This window comes from Sturnus vulgaris, chromosome 6 (genome assembly GCF_052056855.1).
Source record: "Sturnus vulgaris isolate bStuVul1 chromosome 6, bStuVul1.hap1, whole genome shotgun sequence".
Classification (NCBI taxonomy): Eukaryota; Metazoa; Chordata; class Aves; order Passeriformes; family Sturnidae; genus Sturnus; species Sturnus vulgaris.
This window is the reverse complement of record NC_142248.1, coordinates 39,696,121-39,713,317: the sequence shown is the minus strand read 5'-3', so window position 1 is coordinate 39,713,317 and position 17,197 is coordinate 39,696,121.

The following is a 17,197-nucleotide window of genomic DNA, read 5'->3' as shown; positions in this document are numbered from 1 at the left end:
GTGCTATAAAGAGAGGTGTTTTGTGAAGAACAAAACAGCACTGCGGTTTAACAGGCAAGTTCGTGAAGTGGTGCTTTCCATCAGCCTTGGCAGCATTTTGAATGGAAGAGTGTGAGTATCAAGGGTCAAGAACTCAGTTGTTTCATTCTTATCCAAGTTAATCTCATGGCTGTGTTTTTGAAATTAACACTCTGTTTTTACACTTTTTCCTCCTTCATATTCACCAAAGATCTGACCCAGTTTGAAATGTGAAAGCTCCTTCTAACATAACCTGGGCTCTGAATCAGATTCACTCATCCCAGCAAAGGAGATATCATTAGCATCAGCATCTACAGACATTGGACTAATTCAATGAGCTAATGCAGCAAGTTATTTCAAAAATATTATTTTATTATAACACCATTTTCATGCATATGAAAAGCAAAATGAATGGCTCTGATTTCGAAGTAATTTATTTGTGTGGGTTTTGAATCTTGAAGCATTCATCATTCTTCACATACTCCTTTTTCTAGTTTAATTTCTCACAGCCAAATGTCTTCAGCATTTACAAATTTTCTAATGCTAGCAAGATGTGAAAGTTCCTTGGGAATGTGTTTTTGGTCCTAGCAAGTCATGAAAGGAGACTTCACTACTCAGTGCCTCTCTAGAGGTTTCTCAGTAACTGAAAATGGGACTTACAAAATTTTTGAAAGATGTAATATGCCCATCCTGAAAAACAAACACAAAAGCCAGAAATGTTAGTCAGATCTACTCTCATTTTCACTAGGGAACCTTTGCTGCATTCCTAGGAAAAGCTGTGAACTTTGGCTTGAATGAGCACTACTGGATTTGATGCACTCTCTCCATCACACAGGGCCATCAACACTGATCCAAAATCCAAGCCTTCACTGACTCAGTGTGGTGTTTGCACCCCATGCTTATCTTGGAAGTCCCCTTCCAACCCAAACCATGATTCTGTGATTCTGTGATATTGTGTCTGTGCCTCAGCAAAGGCTTTTTGTTTATTCATTTGATGAATTTCTTTGAGTTTAAAGAAAGGAATTAATTTCACTTATTTCTTTATGTGATCATTAGAAAAGCTTTTAATGAACATAGTAAAACCCAACTAATTATCACAATGGCATTTAACTCTAAATAAAATTGACAGGAAGCAAGAATATGATACATATAATTTTGCACAGTTTATTAAAACACATTTATCACTTTTTTCCTCCTAAAGTAACCTGATCATATTATTCCACGATAATTTAGCTAATATTTTTTCTGTGCATTTAATATTTAAGTGGCTTTTACTGATATTAAAGTCATAATGCATTTTATGGAAATTACCTTGCATTCTAATTACTTTTCTTGGTGAGGAATGGTAAACAAAATTATCTCGTTATGCTTGTTGTAGATGAAAGCAAAGAAATATTTAATGAGAAGAGACTGCTAAAGGAAAAAAAAAAATCCATATTCAGATTTTTTTTCCAATTAGTTCATTTTGCCATAATGTCAGAGATGAGTGACTCCCAGAACCAAAGCAGGAGCCAGGAGTGCAGGTGAACAACAAAAGCTCTGAATGGCAAGCTGGATGCTTTTAACATCAGTAGTTCCCTTTGTCCTGTGGCCTGTCCAAACATAAGCTGAGGAGAGTTGGGAGGAAGACAATGCACTACCACGAGAAAGAAGAAACACAAATAACTCTGTCCTTGAGCCTGAGCTGTCCATGCTTTTAGTAAATGAAGCCACTGTTGGAAAGCTATGAATTGTACCTACAGAAGTGGAGAGGTCAAGGACTGTGTAAAAGTTAACCTCTTGTCCTTTTTTCCCCAGTTCTTTGTATGAAATATACTCACTTCATTGGAAAAATAGAGGTATTGTGAAGAAATCAAGTTTCCCTGCCAACTCTTCTCTCAGTTTCTCTACAGAAGTCCAAGTGGAGTCAAAAACAAGGCTGGATTACCATCTCTGAAAACAAAACGGGATTTTTTTTGTATGAACCTTAATGAAGATGCTTTAGCACTGTCTGAGTGAGGCCTCTTCTCTTTCATAAACCATTTTTTGGGAGATATGAGATGGAGTCTGGCTTCATGGAAATCACAGTTCACTGGCCACTCTCTGTGTCCTGTCATCTCTCTGAAAATCAAAATGCACCATGGCTCTTGCTTAGTTTGCATGGCTTTGTAACATCCAAAGAGCTGCCACCAGGGCAGCTGAATGGAAAGTCCAGTATGTAGCAGAAATAGGCAGAAAAGGAGGAATAAGTGAACAGTAACACCAAGAAATGACATTCCAGGTGTTGTTTCTGTGGGGTTCCACAGATTTCTCTGGATTTGCATTTTTCCTTTCTTTTGCACTGGTACAGGGATTCCCTAGCACCCCACAAGACCTTCACACATGGCAGCAATGGTTACACCCTAGGTTATATATTTTATGTTATAATTATGTTATATTATGTTATGTTATGTTATTTTATGTTATATTATATTATATTAATATATATGTATAGAAATAATAAATATATGTAATTATATAATGTATAACCACCCATAGGTGGTTGTAACTATGGAAATTCTGCCACCCACCGACCATGGAAAGTGGATAAAACAATGAGCTCAAGGTGACTTTTACCCAGTTGTACACACAGGTTTCTTAAGGTGGCTTTTCTGCCTGACTTAAGCAATGCTGTCCTTGCAGCTGGAGAGAGCTCAAGGCAAAACCCCTGGGGTGTGTGCAGATTTGTGGTTTTACTGACCAGTTCATCTCCCCAGTCACGTCCTGGGCCATGCAAGGGTGACATGGATATTTTTCTGGCCTGGCTGCCGTGTCATGAAGGAAGGTCCTCTAAATCTGGGTGGGGACATGGATTTTTCCAGCCTGGTGTGTGAGAAGCAGCAAGAAGAAGAGGGGTGTCCCTTATGAAAGGACATCTCTGAGGCTTTCATTTAGTTTAAAGAGATCATCACATTTCTCCTCCACAAGCTCTTAATTTCAAGGGTCAGAATTTTCTGTATTTCCAAACTCCCCAGCAAGACAAATATTGTAAAATTATTGATGCTTGCATTTGTTTTCCTTTCAGCCTTCCTGTTCTGGTAACTTTCAGCATCAGGCATTAAAGGAAAGTGGATGGAAAATACAGAATTAAGTTTCAAGTCACACTGAAATCTCAAATTTAATTTAATAGAAATATTCTGTGAATTTCTGTCTACGCTAAGCAAATTTTTCTATTTAGGGGAGGGAGACTAGAAAGTTCTGTGAATAATGCCTATTTTGCAATTTTCTAAGCTTTCTTTCCACTAGACATTACCTTTAAATAAACTGATTTTAATTTAGTTTTCAGCTCACTTCTTTCTATTTTTTGAGCAGCAAGCAAAAACATCAAAAACACCTTTAGCCCCGTCATCACTGAAAACTTCACTGTAAACTCTAATTCAGTAGTCCAATCTACTAATCTATTTATTCTTTTCTAGCCAAAACATCTTCTGCAACGTCTACCATAGCTCTGCAAACAATAATTGCAATAATATTTCACCATTGTATTAAGGATCAGGTTATCTTTGTAGAATATTTAGAAAGGTCAGTGTCTCATATATAACATATAGGCAAAAATAAAACCACCAGCGAATGTCATTGATATTTATTGCAAATGCTCTATAACATTCCAAGTTTGCCATGCACATTTCTCCCTGTAATAGAACATGTTCCTAAAATGGATTAAATCCTGATTTGATTTTAGTACTCTACATATTACAAATGCATTTAATTTTAAGTGACAAAATAAAATGTAGCATATGACATCCTAATCTGATGTATAGCAGTTTCACCAGCAATTCCCTGTGAGATACATCTTTTTTTAGTAAAAATGTCAGTGTTGCTTGAGTTAGCTCAACAGGGCCTTGTGTTCAAGCAGCACCACACTTCAGTCTCTTCTCTTAACCAAATGTTACTAGAAGTGAAGGGGTCTCAGCAAGGGAGACAAAAGAGAGTTGAGCAGGTTTATTTGCTTTACTAGGCACAAACAGCACTCCCTGTTGCTGTGCTCCAGCTTATTTGAATAGACAGCAAAGACAAATGCAGGCAGCACTTTTAAAGGTCCACTGGAAGACTTACCACTGGATTTTAAAGACTCAGGATGGGCACAGATAAATGTGATGTGTCTGTGTGTCAAAGACAGTCTTGTTTTGGAGGTCACTGGATATTTCGCTGATGGAAAACAAATAAATGAGTAATAACATTAACTGAATAATTGGGTTATGGGCATTATTTTCTCCAGAATCCTTTGGAGGCTTCAATGTGTTGACTTCAGCAAGGCAAAATCCTCTCAGGGCATCATGACCATTATGACCTCTCTTCTTTCAAATTATGTTAGTTCTGAATAACAATTATGGAAATTAACTTATTAGTGCAAATTGATACATGATGCTGGGCCAGCAGAATTGACTATTCTGTATTATTTTATTTATTTAGGCTTCAGTACTGGTTATAGTGCAATAAATGGAGACTGACTATCATTAATGTAGAAGGATATTTAAGTTATGAGTATAACAAGGAATTAATTTATGTGAAATTTATCTCAGAAACATCAAACAATACTCTGGTGGTATCTGGAATTTTCCATGGTTAGAAAATGAAAGAAAGGGCAAGTAGAACACAAAGTCTAAGAAGTAAGAAATTATATTTTTTCTTTGAGCATCAATAAGAAATCCTTTTTCTTTAAAAGAACTTGTGCCATCTTAGAAGAGGAACATATTTTTTCCCTTGTATATTTGTTCATGTGCTCCCTCATTCACCTCTTTTCCACCACATTTTGTGATGAGGAAGTGCAAAAAACTGAGCACACAGATCTCAGAGGGAGGAAGCTGAAAAAAGACAAAACAAGTGCGGGCAGAGTTGTCCTGAGGCTGCTGGTGATGCTGAGACTTCCCCAGGATCTCATGAGGACCGGGTGGAGACGTCCCCATGCTAAGGCAGGAGGTGTCCCACCTGCCCGGCAGCAGGGACAGCAATCCTTCCTCCAGGAGGACATCAGGGAATGCCAAACCCCAGCCCAGCAGCCCTCCCGAGGTGGAGGGAAGCCCATGTGCATAAAGAGCCACCCCATAGGAGCGGGACCCCAACCCCAGTGGGACCCCATGGGTGTCACTGCTGCTGCTCCATCCGCCAGGAAATCCACCAGGGAAATCTGAAGGAGAGCAAACCTTCCGAAGTGGCCGGCTGCATTCAGATGCAAATTTTTGTCTGTAAAGCTCGAGATTATGGCAGTGCCCTGGGACCACAGTGACCTGTCCTGAGCCGTGTGTAGGACACCCCAAAGGAGCTTTGCCAGCGCCTGTGCCAGGCGGGCACTGAGCCCTTCTAATCTGGCCCCTATTGCTCCAATTAACTGGGGACAGCCCCCGGGGCTTTGGGGTGTTTGCATCAACAGTCTGGCAAACCATCACACATAATGAGGAGAAAAATAAAATCTGGTGTATGTTTACATGGAAGCTAATTTTCTCAGGAAAATATAAAGATTATTTTTTCACCTTCCTTCATACTTCAGGGAAGTACAGTAGCAGCAGTTGTAAAGCAAATTTTAATGATATGCCTGAATGTCACAGTTAAATCTCTGACAAGTTTTTACAATGGCAGCATTTTGATCTTTTTTTCTTTCTTCTTATTTGACCCTAGAGATTACAATCAAAAGCTTTCCTTTTTTTTTCCCCTTCACATTAAAACATTCAAACTTCAACATTAAATCTTATCTGCAAATTGACAAAGCCTGTGATTCAAAATGAAAAAGGGAGATAACAAATACTGACACTGTGCAAGGTAAAAAGAACTTATTTTTTAGTTTAAAAAAATTAATTCTATTTTAATTTCTTGTATTTGGGGAAAGACTTTTCTTTGCAAATTTACCTTGCTATCTGTGTAATGGCACCTGGCTGTGCAGCTCCCACTGGTCATTTCAGTCATCAGCAAGAATTTGAGTGAAACAACGTTCAGTGAATGCTCATTTTCCCCTGGCTGTTTCAAAGACACTTGGGAAAAAGAGGAATTTCCAAGAAGGGCTGGATGTATTGACTGCCCAAGCAACATATGCAGCTGGGGCAGTGGAAAAGATCAGAGAACAGGACCCTGTATGTTTGCACCAGGATTAAACCAGGAGTCTCCAGAGCAAAACCAAGGCACAGAGGAGCCAGGGGCTGCTGGTACAACAGATCCTGAGCCTTAGAGCAAGAGGCAAAGAGGCAAAATGACCTCTGGCTGGGGAGATACCCAGTGGATTAAAAGCTGGGGTGTGTTGCATAATAGAGACATGAAAAGGCTCAAAGGTTTGGAAGAACTCCTGGAAAACAGTGAGCAGCTGCTCAGTGCCATGTCTGGACAAGGAGTGCCCCTGGGTGCCCCAGGGACAGCATAAGGACAGGGGACCACGCTGTGCCCGAGGCTATGCCTGCTCCTGGGGCAGATGGGGAAGCAATGGCCACAGACAGAGAGTGTGGAACAGGCTGGAATGTTGTCAGCTCAGTAAACACTCCCCTTAAAGCAGACTCCTTCCATACAATCTGCTTATACAATTACCCAGTACATGGCAACTCCTCTCCTCTCCTCTCCTCTCCTCTCCTCTCCTCTCCTCTCCTCTCCTCTCCTCTCCTCTCCTCTCCTCTCCTCTCCTCTCCTCTCCTCTCCTCTCCTCTCCTCTCCTCTCCTCTCCTCTCCTCTCCTCTCCTCTCCTCTCCTCTCCTCTCCTCTCCTCTCCTCGTGCATTTTTTTGTGCTAAATTCAGAGAGTTATCTTAAAAATTCACCCACTAGCCCCAGTGAGACATTTTACCTGCCCAGAGGGATTCCTTCTGCTTGCTTGAGAGGGGCTTGGGAGGGACAGGGAGGAAGGGAAAGAATTTCATCCTGGTCAAAATCTGCACAAAGCAGTGTGGTGCTCTGAGCCCTCACACCCAAACAGGGAAATGCAGGAGCAATAGGAGCTCTGAGAGTTGCTATTGTGCAGCTCTCACTCCTGTCTGTTTTGTCATGATAAAGGAAAAATAAGGATAATGGTATCCATAACGCTTCATGAGCACTTAAACCTGAAGCTATCTTGGTGCAGCTTAAATCAAGATAATACCTGAAATTTTCCTTTCTGAGCCTTTTTTTTTTCTTCTTAAATGGCAGCTTTCTGAATAATTTTAAGCTGTCAGGAAAAAGAAAAAAAATCCAAAAAGCACCATGTACCATGGTTCTTCCTTTCTCAATCCTGATAAATAGATGTGAGTCTGCTGACAAGGAATTCCAGTGAGCTTAGATGTCTGTTATACTTGCATTTTACTCCTCCTAATATCTCAAAGATTTCTTTGCCCTCTCTGATCCTGGCTGAAACTCAGCCAAGTTCCATTAAAAAAAATAGCAGCATAAATTGAAAGTTTGCCAGGAATTCCTTGTTGTGGCCTTAAGTACAAAACTATTACAGTCTTTTCCTCTTCAAAGAGATTTCTTGGAGTTTCATAAAACTATCACTCTCATCCATTGAAGTGTGCCTTTCAAAAATCCGTGTTGCTGTTGAAAGTCCATGCCATCACTTTGATTTTATTGCAGAGTTTTTCATAGAGGTCTATTGCTCTGTGTCCCTTCTTCACCTGCTTCACAGAGTCTGAGGTCTGTCTGTTTTAACTTTAGCTGCACCACTGCAATTCAACAAAATCTGTGGGAGAGGCATGAAAAGTCGAGTCTAAGTTAAATTTTTAGTCTTCTCATTCCATGCAAGTATTAATTCCCTCCAAGAATTCATTTCAGGGCCATATAATACTGACTTTCTCTAGAACTCCATGTTTTTAAGGATGTAGAGAAAGGTGGACTCAGTTCCCTGGGATTTTAATTGCTGACCATGTATCACCCCTGTGCTAGTAACAAAGCAAAGCCTAACAGGACAGCAGCTACGGATTAATTTGGGAGGCAGAGGTCATGAAAATTCATTTTCCCTTTATTACTGATGCCATATAGTCCCTATGAGCAGATCAGACAGTGATGCTGCTGCCAGCACTGCCAGCACACCCTGCTGTATGGCACTAGGGTCTGTCCTCCTGAGATAGGGGAAAAGAGTTGAGAAGTTGGAAAATGAGAGTTCTGACCCGAGGACCTGACACCAGTTAATAGATTTAGTACTAAATGCAAATTATTGCTAATATAAGAAAGTGGAAGACAATTTTAGCTGTTAATGAGAACAAGTATGAAGTAATTATTTCCTGTCAGTTTTAATGAGAGACAGCGAAGAATTACCAATGGATTATCACTTTATGCCCTTGTCTTCACTGGCATGAAGCTCTATGTTGGAGCACAAAAGATAATACAGGACAAGATGGAAAAATAACGTAAAATCACTGCTCTGAGAACATCTGTAAAAGTCAAGTGCTGAATGAATTCAAGCTCTGAAAATGTTTGGCATTGGCTTTATTTATGCATTTTTAACACAGCCAACATGATCTTGATTTGAGAAGGAACAATAACATTGTACCAAGTAATTTGTTGATAATAAGTTCTGTCTGGTTTTTGTAATTAAAAAAGTGATTAAGAAAGGCTAAGTCATTAATGCTTGAACTGCTGCTGCTGGGATATGCACAGTAACACACAATTTATAGACTTTTGGCAGAGGGATTTATTTACTGAAGCTTTTTCAAGAAACTTCTTTCTTTATGGTATTTATAGAATGTGAGAAATAATAGACTGTGATTATGAGCAGAGAAGAGCAATCATTCTGATAAATGCCAGTGAATTGTAAAACTAGACCCATTACATAAGGATACAACCGCTGAATCTTGCAGCTCAGCTGTTTTGTCTTTCACACATTCATAATCTCAAGGATAGATGGTCAGGTTTGGCAGGTGTTTAGGGGAGCATTGGAGAAGCCACAGCTTCTATGGAAAACCCAGTACTCAAGTTCTCAGTCTCAGAAAATTATAATTTTTTCCTGAAGTATTTTGGTTTGTGTATTTATTTCCAGTTCTGAGAAAATGCAGAAACAACAGACAGGACTGGGGCAGCTCCACTGACATAAAAAGAATCAGAAATTATAGGTCCTCCTTTCACCCCATGTCACAGGAAGGCACAGCCTGGTGCCTCTATGCCCCAAACACAACAGAATACTTGAGGAAATTTTTAATATCACATCTAGTACCTGAGTAAAAGAGTTAAATATACCTTATTGTTGAGTGGGATGTGTGTACCAGCCTAGGCTGTGAGTCTGTAAGAGGGAGAGGATGCATCCCCTTCCCTGTTTATGGGATGGAAGCCAGCACACCAAGCCAGCTGAAGCAGTTTCAATGCAGGAATGTTGATTCAAGGAATCATTTGCCCTCAGTGGACCACTCCTGTTTGAAATTCATGTCATTTATGACTTGGAGAAAACCCTTTCAAAATACATTTTTAAATTTTATCGCAAGTGTCACAAGGTTTACTTTCTCAATTGCTTTATCTTTTATTGCAATGCATGAAATAGGGGTACAAGTCTGCACTACTTTTAAAAAAGTAAACAAACAGGCCTTTCTCTCTCTGTAGGTATTTAAGTAGATATAGATATTTGATGTATTACAGACGTTTCTATCACAAACATATCTCTCTGAGTGCATTATCAATGAAGACCACACCATATCTCTTTTGAGAAAACAAGAATTTTCAAATCTAGTGTATGTAGTGATAGATTTAGGCTCAGGACTGTGTTATGTTGGAATCAATACTGTAGTTCTCTATACCTACTTTCAGAGCAATTTGGTGCAGACTTTTTCATGAACTGGAGATAAAAATTATTCTCTGCTACAATGAAATCTATTAAAATCTATCAAGCTTCAGGCAAATCACTTTCTGTTTGGTAATGCCACCTAAGAACAGCCAGAGACTTTAAAATTTATTTTGGCCCTTGCTGAGCAGCAGCATGGATCCTAGATTACTCTTGTAAAAAGTATGAAATTATGTCAATAGAGTTCTTATACTTTCCTGCACAAGGACAGTATAGGAGATAATGAGTGAATACCAGGAATCAAAGCTTTAGAAAGATTTACAGCTGCTACTTCATACCATAAGTCAACACTGAATAATTAAAAGACTTGTAATTAAAGGCTGATTCAGTATTGATTGTGTCCTAGAGCAAGGGGGCCAGTTCACTGTTCTTGCACCATCCTGGGTGAGCTTCATCAGCCAGACAGCAAGAATGCAATTACCCTAAGCAGCCTTCAGCAGTGGGATGGCATCTCCTCCAGCCCCTTCTGCTGGGCTGTGGGGGCAAAGAGATTATCTCACAAACTCTTCAGTATCACACATCCCCTCAGACCACTCTGTGCTCCAAAAGAAAACATCAAATCTGTTTCATTTGGGAAAGTGAGGGCATGGACCCTTCAGTCCAGTTGTGTTCTTGGTTCTCTGCACCCTCTCTTCATGGTTCCTGTGGTGGCCCCTTTTGAGATGAGCACCTTTCCAGGGTCTCTGGTTGCTGTCTCCAGTGCTTTCCAAAAGCTGTCTGATTAGAGGAATAAATGAAGAAGGGAGCATCATAGGCACCTGTTATCCAGTCTGCAGACACATCTGCACCTCAGCCATGCACATAATTTACCCAGACTTTCTGGAAGTGGAAGACTTCAGTTTGGTGATGCACACAGAGAACTTTCTCATCCTTGCACTGACGAACAGGGGAAGACAATGTGTGGTAATATGGCAAAGGTGGCTGTCAAAATTCAGGAAGTTCCATTTCTCTCTATGACGCCTTGATGATTCTCTGATTAAATTTCACTGGCCCTTAAGTAGTCTATCCCCACCAATCAATTGATTTTTTTTTTTTTTTCTTACAGGATCTCATATCCCTCCTGTATGCATCGTATATCATAGAAATTAGGTCATATTTAATAGACTGAATCATAAACATTAGAGATGGAAAATCTCATTGAGCCATCAAATTCATTCCTTTGTCAGTGGAAAAAGGTTCCCAGGTAGAATAGAATTTAATTTTTAACATATAATATGTTCAGTCTTAAAATGTTTCTTTTTTTAGTTGTTATTCCGCAAAACTCATTTAGTCCTTGCTATCAGGGATTTTTATGATTATGTGAATTTTCTTTTAGAAACTTCCCTCCACAACTTTTAATTATATCTCCACATTGCTCTATCTCTAGAAAATAGCATTTGCAGGTAATAATCATACGCCTTCTTTTCAGCATTATTCAAAATATGAAAAGATGGGTCTAAATATGGAAACAATCCTGTAATATCTATTTGCCAAAATCTCTAAATACCCTGCATTTTGTTTTCTAGTCATGATTTTTTTTTTCTTCATAGTTTGGGAAACTAAAATAACCACTTTTCCTTTAGAAATCAACGTTTTCTTAATGGAATTGTTAATTACTTTTCAGTTCTTATTATAATGAAAAAATCTAAGACTATGTTTTCTTATAAAATCTATGGGGTTTTTTTGGTTTTTTTTAGCTAAGATTATGAACAAGAACAAGTTTAGTTATTTAGACAAATATGTGTTTGGCACTCTTTCATATATTACAAATCAATTCCTTTAGCTGACCTGATGGTTTTGCATAAGATCAAAAAATCAAACAACTTTGACAGCAGGAAGCACTCCATTACATATTCCTGCTTTTGAGGGTAAAAGAAACACAAGTCTCTCTGAAGGACCCTCTGTGGTTTTTCTTCTCCCAGTGAGCACAAAGCCCAAGGAGAAACTCACTGCCAGAGTGTATTGGGATGGGTGGCAACCTATTTATTTATTTGTATTTTAACTAGAGTGCAGCAAAATGAGACAATGCTGAATCACTGGGTGAGACTGAGCATGTGGTATTTTTTCTGTCACTGGGGAACACCTGGAGACAGAGACAGGAGACAGAGCCATATCTGATAAACCTTGTGTTCTTCATCTGATCTGAGACAGCCTACCTTCTGATATCACTGGGTACTCAGATAATGTAAAACAGCCAGAAAAAAAACAGAGAAAACAGAAATCACAGGCTCACAGACAGGTTACAGGTGTAAGGGACCTCTGGAATTCATCTGGTCCCACTACCCCGCTCAGGTAGGGTTCCCTGCAGCAGGCGGTCCAGATGTGTGTCCAGGTGACTTTTGTGGGAGACTCCACAACCTTTTTGGGCAGCTTTTTCCACTGCTCACCATCACAGTAAAATTCTTTTCCTGGTGCTCAGACGGCGTCTCCTGTATTTCAACTTGTGCCCTCTGGTCCTGTCACTGAAAAGGGCCTAGGTCCTCTTTGTGCCCTACAAATCAGGTATTTATATGCACTTACAAGATCCCCCTGAACCTTCTCAGGATGACCCCTCTCAGCCACTCCTTCCAGCTTGGTGAGCTTGGAAAGGGTACCCTGATTAATGCAGATAACCTCTCAGGCTTTTAGAGTATTTGGAGCATGAAGAATGTGGCCAGAGAGGATGGCCTATTTATGAATTTTGATAATATAGATTGCTTTCTCTTAAGGCTTCCCACCAACTTATTAGGACCTTTGGCTGCCATACAAAGGGTAATTCCTGACTAGTTTCTCTAATTTTCCCACTTGCAGCAATGTCACCATCCTGCTTGACCTTTCAAATCAATTCATCTTGAGATACATTATTGACTAATTCCCTGAAATTCAGGTGAAATGTGCCCATTTTTAACCTTGTCCTTCCTTATGTGCAGAAATTACCTTATCCTCTGGTACTAACATTGCCATTAGTAAGCAATCAAAATTCTTCTCCAAAGGCTTTTCGATTTTATTTGCTCTTTCCACACTGATTTCAGTGATGTATTTCATCTAATCCTGGTGCTTTGTCAACTTTTTAATAGTACTGAGAGCTTTAATTGCCTTATTATCTTCTCTTCTGCAGTGAGGGCTTTTTCTTTAGCATTTCTATTCCCCTCAAGGAAAGCATGGACTCTGGAATATTACAAGTCCTCCATTTCCTGGGATGAAGAAATTGCCCAGACCCTTAAGGATATCTACTTCATCTCTCAGCAACATTTAATCTATCATGGCCCCTCTTTATCTTCCTAATAAATTTCCTTCTCAGGCAGCAAAGACTTCATCATCCATGCTCTTCAGACACAGCAGTGTCCTGCTGCTTGGTGTCCTTTTCTTCTATTGTGCAGCCAGGAAACCCAAGATCCCAGGGCTAAAAAAACAGCGAGATTTTTCTGGGTCAGGACTGCAAACCAGGGATGGCATTCAGCTAGTGAAAAATTAACCATGAGCTTTTCTGCTTGTTTTTCACCGAAAAGCTGAGAAAAAGAAGAAACCTGCCCAGCCCAGAAGGATTTGACACTATAGCAAACTGAACTGTCACTGTTTCCATGGATGGCTGGCATTGGGGAACAGGGAGAAAAGGTGCCTCTTTTCCCAATTCCAGACTGTTTTCCACACAGCTTAGATTTGGGTGCCTCACTATGTTGTCATCTGAAATAAAGGCACAAAGTGGGTTTGGATAGCATGGGACAGGATGGATGTCTAAGCACTGGCTCTCTGGATTACTCTTTGCTGCAGCCTCTCATTTTATCTGGCAAATGGCTCCCCTGGCTGTTCCCCTGTGCCCATTACTGGGATCAGTGGCAGGGCCCCAGCTATCACTGTCCTAATGCCTCCCAGCTGCATGCCCTGACCTGCCTTTGCTCTGCTTTATCAAACCTCAATGAGCTTAGTGTGTGATGGGTGATTACCCCCCAGACCAGACACTGCAAACTCTGCACACAGGGAGGAATAATGTGAGAAACTCAGGATTAAAATCTTCTACTTGCAAATGGATGTTGTTTTATTTACCTGGCTTTCCTATCATGCACTCCAGATTGTACATTTCCTCCGTGTGTCACCTGCAGACAGATCTGCTGAACTGAGAATAAAGGGATGAATAATGTCACTGCCGGAACATAGCCATGAAAATCATAAATAAAAGAAAAAACATATTCCTGCTCAGAGGTATATTAACTGGAACTTTTATGTTATTTATGTTTTGCTTCAGATACACACGTATAGCAGGAGAAAAAAAATCTAGTACTTAGAGTAAATCTACTGCACTTTGTTGTAAGCTTGGGAAAAAAAGTGTGTTGATTGATTTCCTTGTCTGAGTTATTTAGAAAGAGCTGAAAGCTGGAGGGCTGTTAGTTTCTGGTAAAGTGAGTACTTTTCCTCCCGAATAAAAACATTTAAAGGCTCTCAGTGTTTGTGCACGTGTTCGTGTTCCAACACACAATTAAATGTCAGCAGAGCCAGACCTTCAGCTACATTTGATGGCAATGCTGAAGTCAGTGTGGCCACATTGATTGATGCCACCTGAGGAGCTGACCCAGAGTTGTTACTTCTCGCTGGACATCACGAAAGAGCTATGAATGGATTTCTGAGTGCACAGAAAAGAAAATGCAACATGGAGAGTGACTTGAAACCAGAAGCTCTGTCTGAAAGGAGTGCTCTGCCTTGGGGGTGCAAACACCCCAACCTTTATCAGACACTTCCAGTGGAAATGGTGTGATCTGGGCATCCAATGTCGCCCTGTATTCCAAAGGGAAGCTGAAAAAGATCCTATCACTTCAAAGGCTGGGCTTGTCTCTGAAAATTGTTTTCTTACCCCTGTTACAAGTGATGTCTATGATTGCAGTAGCAAGAATTTCCATTTTCCTGACAGCAGCTTTATTGTGGGTTGCAGAACAGTTTCTGTGCATTGCCCTGCAGCTACCATACCTAGGGCTTAATAAGTTATTCAACTATTTTATGCTTTTTTCAGTAGCTTTTATGTGCAATGGCAACCAATACAAGTACTGTGGCAGTGAAAAGACTATGGGTTAAAAACCTAAAAACACCCCATGCTGTGAAGCATTTAAATTCTTAAACAAGATTTAAGGCTTATAGTTCAATTTTGGGTTGGAATGGATGCATTTCTATGGATTCTAGCAGAGCCCCTGTGGCTTGTAGCTGCAGGGGATTTGATCCAGCTTGATTTGGTGAATTGCAAGTTTTCTAGTGAAACACTGAGATTTGACTGTCTCATTTTGCAGTAGCATTAAATAATCCAAAGACATTTGTTTGCCTTTCTGTCTCCACTAAATCTGCAAACAGTTTAAACCTGATTTTTTACTCATAAAAAGCTCAGTTAGATGGAAAGCCTCGCACCTGCATGTGCTCAGGTTACATCTAAATTGAAATATCGAGGTAGAAGTACTGTGTCTCCATTTCTGGTGAATTGTTTTACTGTTGTAAAATAAGCTTCTTTAATAACACTGTCCTTTTTCTTGGGATTAATTCATTATTTTACAGAATAATCCAGACTGGGGGAATCCTCTTTCTCACACAGAAATAGTTATGGTGCAGAATTTTCTGGATGTGTGCTCTTGCTTCAGAGATGGCAGGCTTTGGTTATTACCCCTACACACACAAAGTGTGCTGTGCAATCTGCTCTCAGTTTTACTTCCTCTAATAAATAAGGAATAGCACACTTCAGTAGATATTTTCCTGAATAAATGATAATTCATGCTAAAATGCACAAAACCTTTGGGATTAATGAATAGTCCCAGAGATATCCTAGAGGTATCTGAGTATGTATAAATAATATGACCAGCAAGCAGGGGTTTAAAGCAAACTAAACTCAGTGAAAAATTTTCACAAACCATTGTTTCAGTAATAAACAAGCTGTGATCCTAATCCAGTGCACAGAGCTATTCATTCCAAAAGGCAGTGCTTTTGCCACATCGTCCAGCAACTGCTGCTGGGAACTGATAAACTGATAGCTGGGAACCAATATTAGGATTCAACCCACTTTAATATATGAAACGTATCACCTCCAGGAATTCTACATGGCATTTAACTTGCTGTTTGAGAGTCACAATTGATGCCTAATCTGCAGTTGGGAGCCAGGCTCACTATCGTGGCATGTGAGTGGTTTAACATTGTCTGCGTGTCTCCTGAAATTTTGGTGAACCCAGCTGATGCAATCAGCGTGTTCACAGGCAGCAAAGAGCAACATGTTATGCAACTCGAGATTCCTTATCATCCTTCATGGGAATTACTTTTAAGGCACCAAGAATCACTGTTAAATAGAGAGTTAGTGACATTGGTGAGCAGACAGAAAGCATGCTTTCTGCTTCAGATGAAAATGTGATGGCTAATGAGAGAGGCAATGACATCCACTCAAGGCTTTGCATCTTTTCAATGATGTGTCACCATACAAAGGGCATTGCAGATTAGGGAAGCCTAAGTAGAACTGACATAGTATTAGAGTGAAAGAACACAGAAAGTGGCTGGGCTGTCATATTCTGATGAGATAAGCCACCAGAGTTTCCTTTTCTCAGACACCTATTACACAAGTGCATGCCAGGTATAGCCCCCACCTCCCGACATCCTGCAGTCAGAAGAAGTGGCAGAAATAAAGGGGTTTTGAGCTTTGAAATTTTCTGCAGCTTTGATTTTCTGAAATACCGGGAGGAATGAAGAATTGGATGAAAAAATTTAAATTTCTGGATTAAATCTGTGTGAATTTTAGCCCTGATGTTTCTGAGCTATCTTTAGTTCAGGTACCAGATGTTCCTGTTTGCTTCAGAATCAGTATCCTGTTAGTCCAAATCATTCACTCAGGTTTCTACTGTGAACATAACAACAGTCAGTAAATTCAGGGTGTAGGAACAGAGTTCATGAAAGCACAGTTTGGATAGCTTTGTGGGTGTCTGATTTTGAGAGGAAATTAGTGGTTTTCCTCCTTGGTTTTAGGAGGAAATTAGGTACTTTGGTTTGAAGTCTTGAATTTAAAAGGGAGAGTTCGCCAGTAAAATTCAACAAATATTCAACAGTACCAGGCTGCTAAGTGACAGGATCACAGCCAAAGCAGCCTGTAAGAACAATTTTCCGGTGAAGTATAAGGGCAGGAGAATGGGAACACCTTTCCTCCCTTCTGAAAGGGGCAGAGGATCTTCTGAAGATTCAAGTTTTGTAGGAGGCTCTGTTCTTCGTTCTCATGTACAGGAAAGTATGACAGGATTTGTCAGCAGGTATGGTGATTCTGTAACCACAGCTGTCCCTCCCAGAAAACTAATCCGATGTGTCAAATAACTTGGGAAAATATCATCTTGAGGACAAAATGGACTAGATCTGTTTTTCTTTGTCTCATATTTGTATATATGACCCCAAGCTTTGAGATATGCCCCACTGAAGACAGACAAATAGAAAACACCCTGTTTAGCAGATTCATCTTGAGCTGCCTGTTGTCCTCTCACACAGAGTG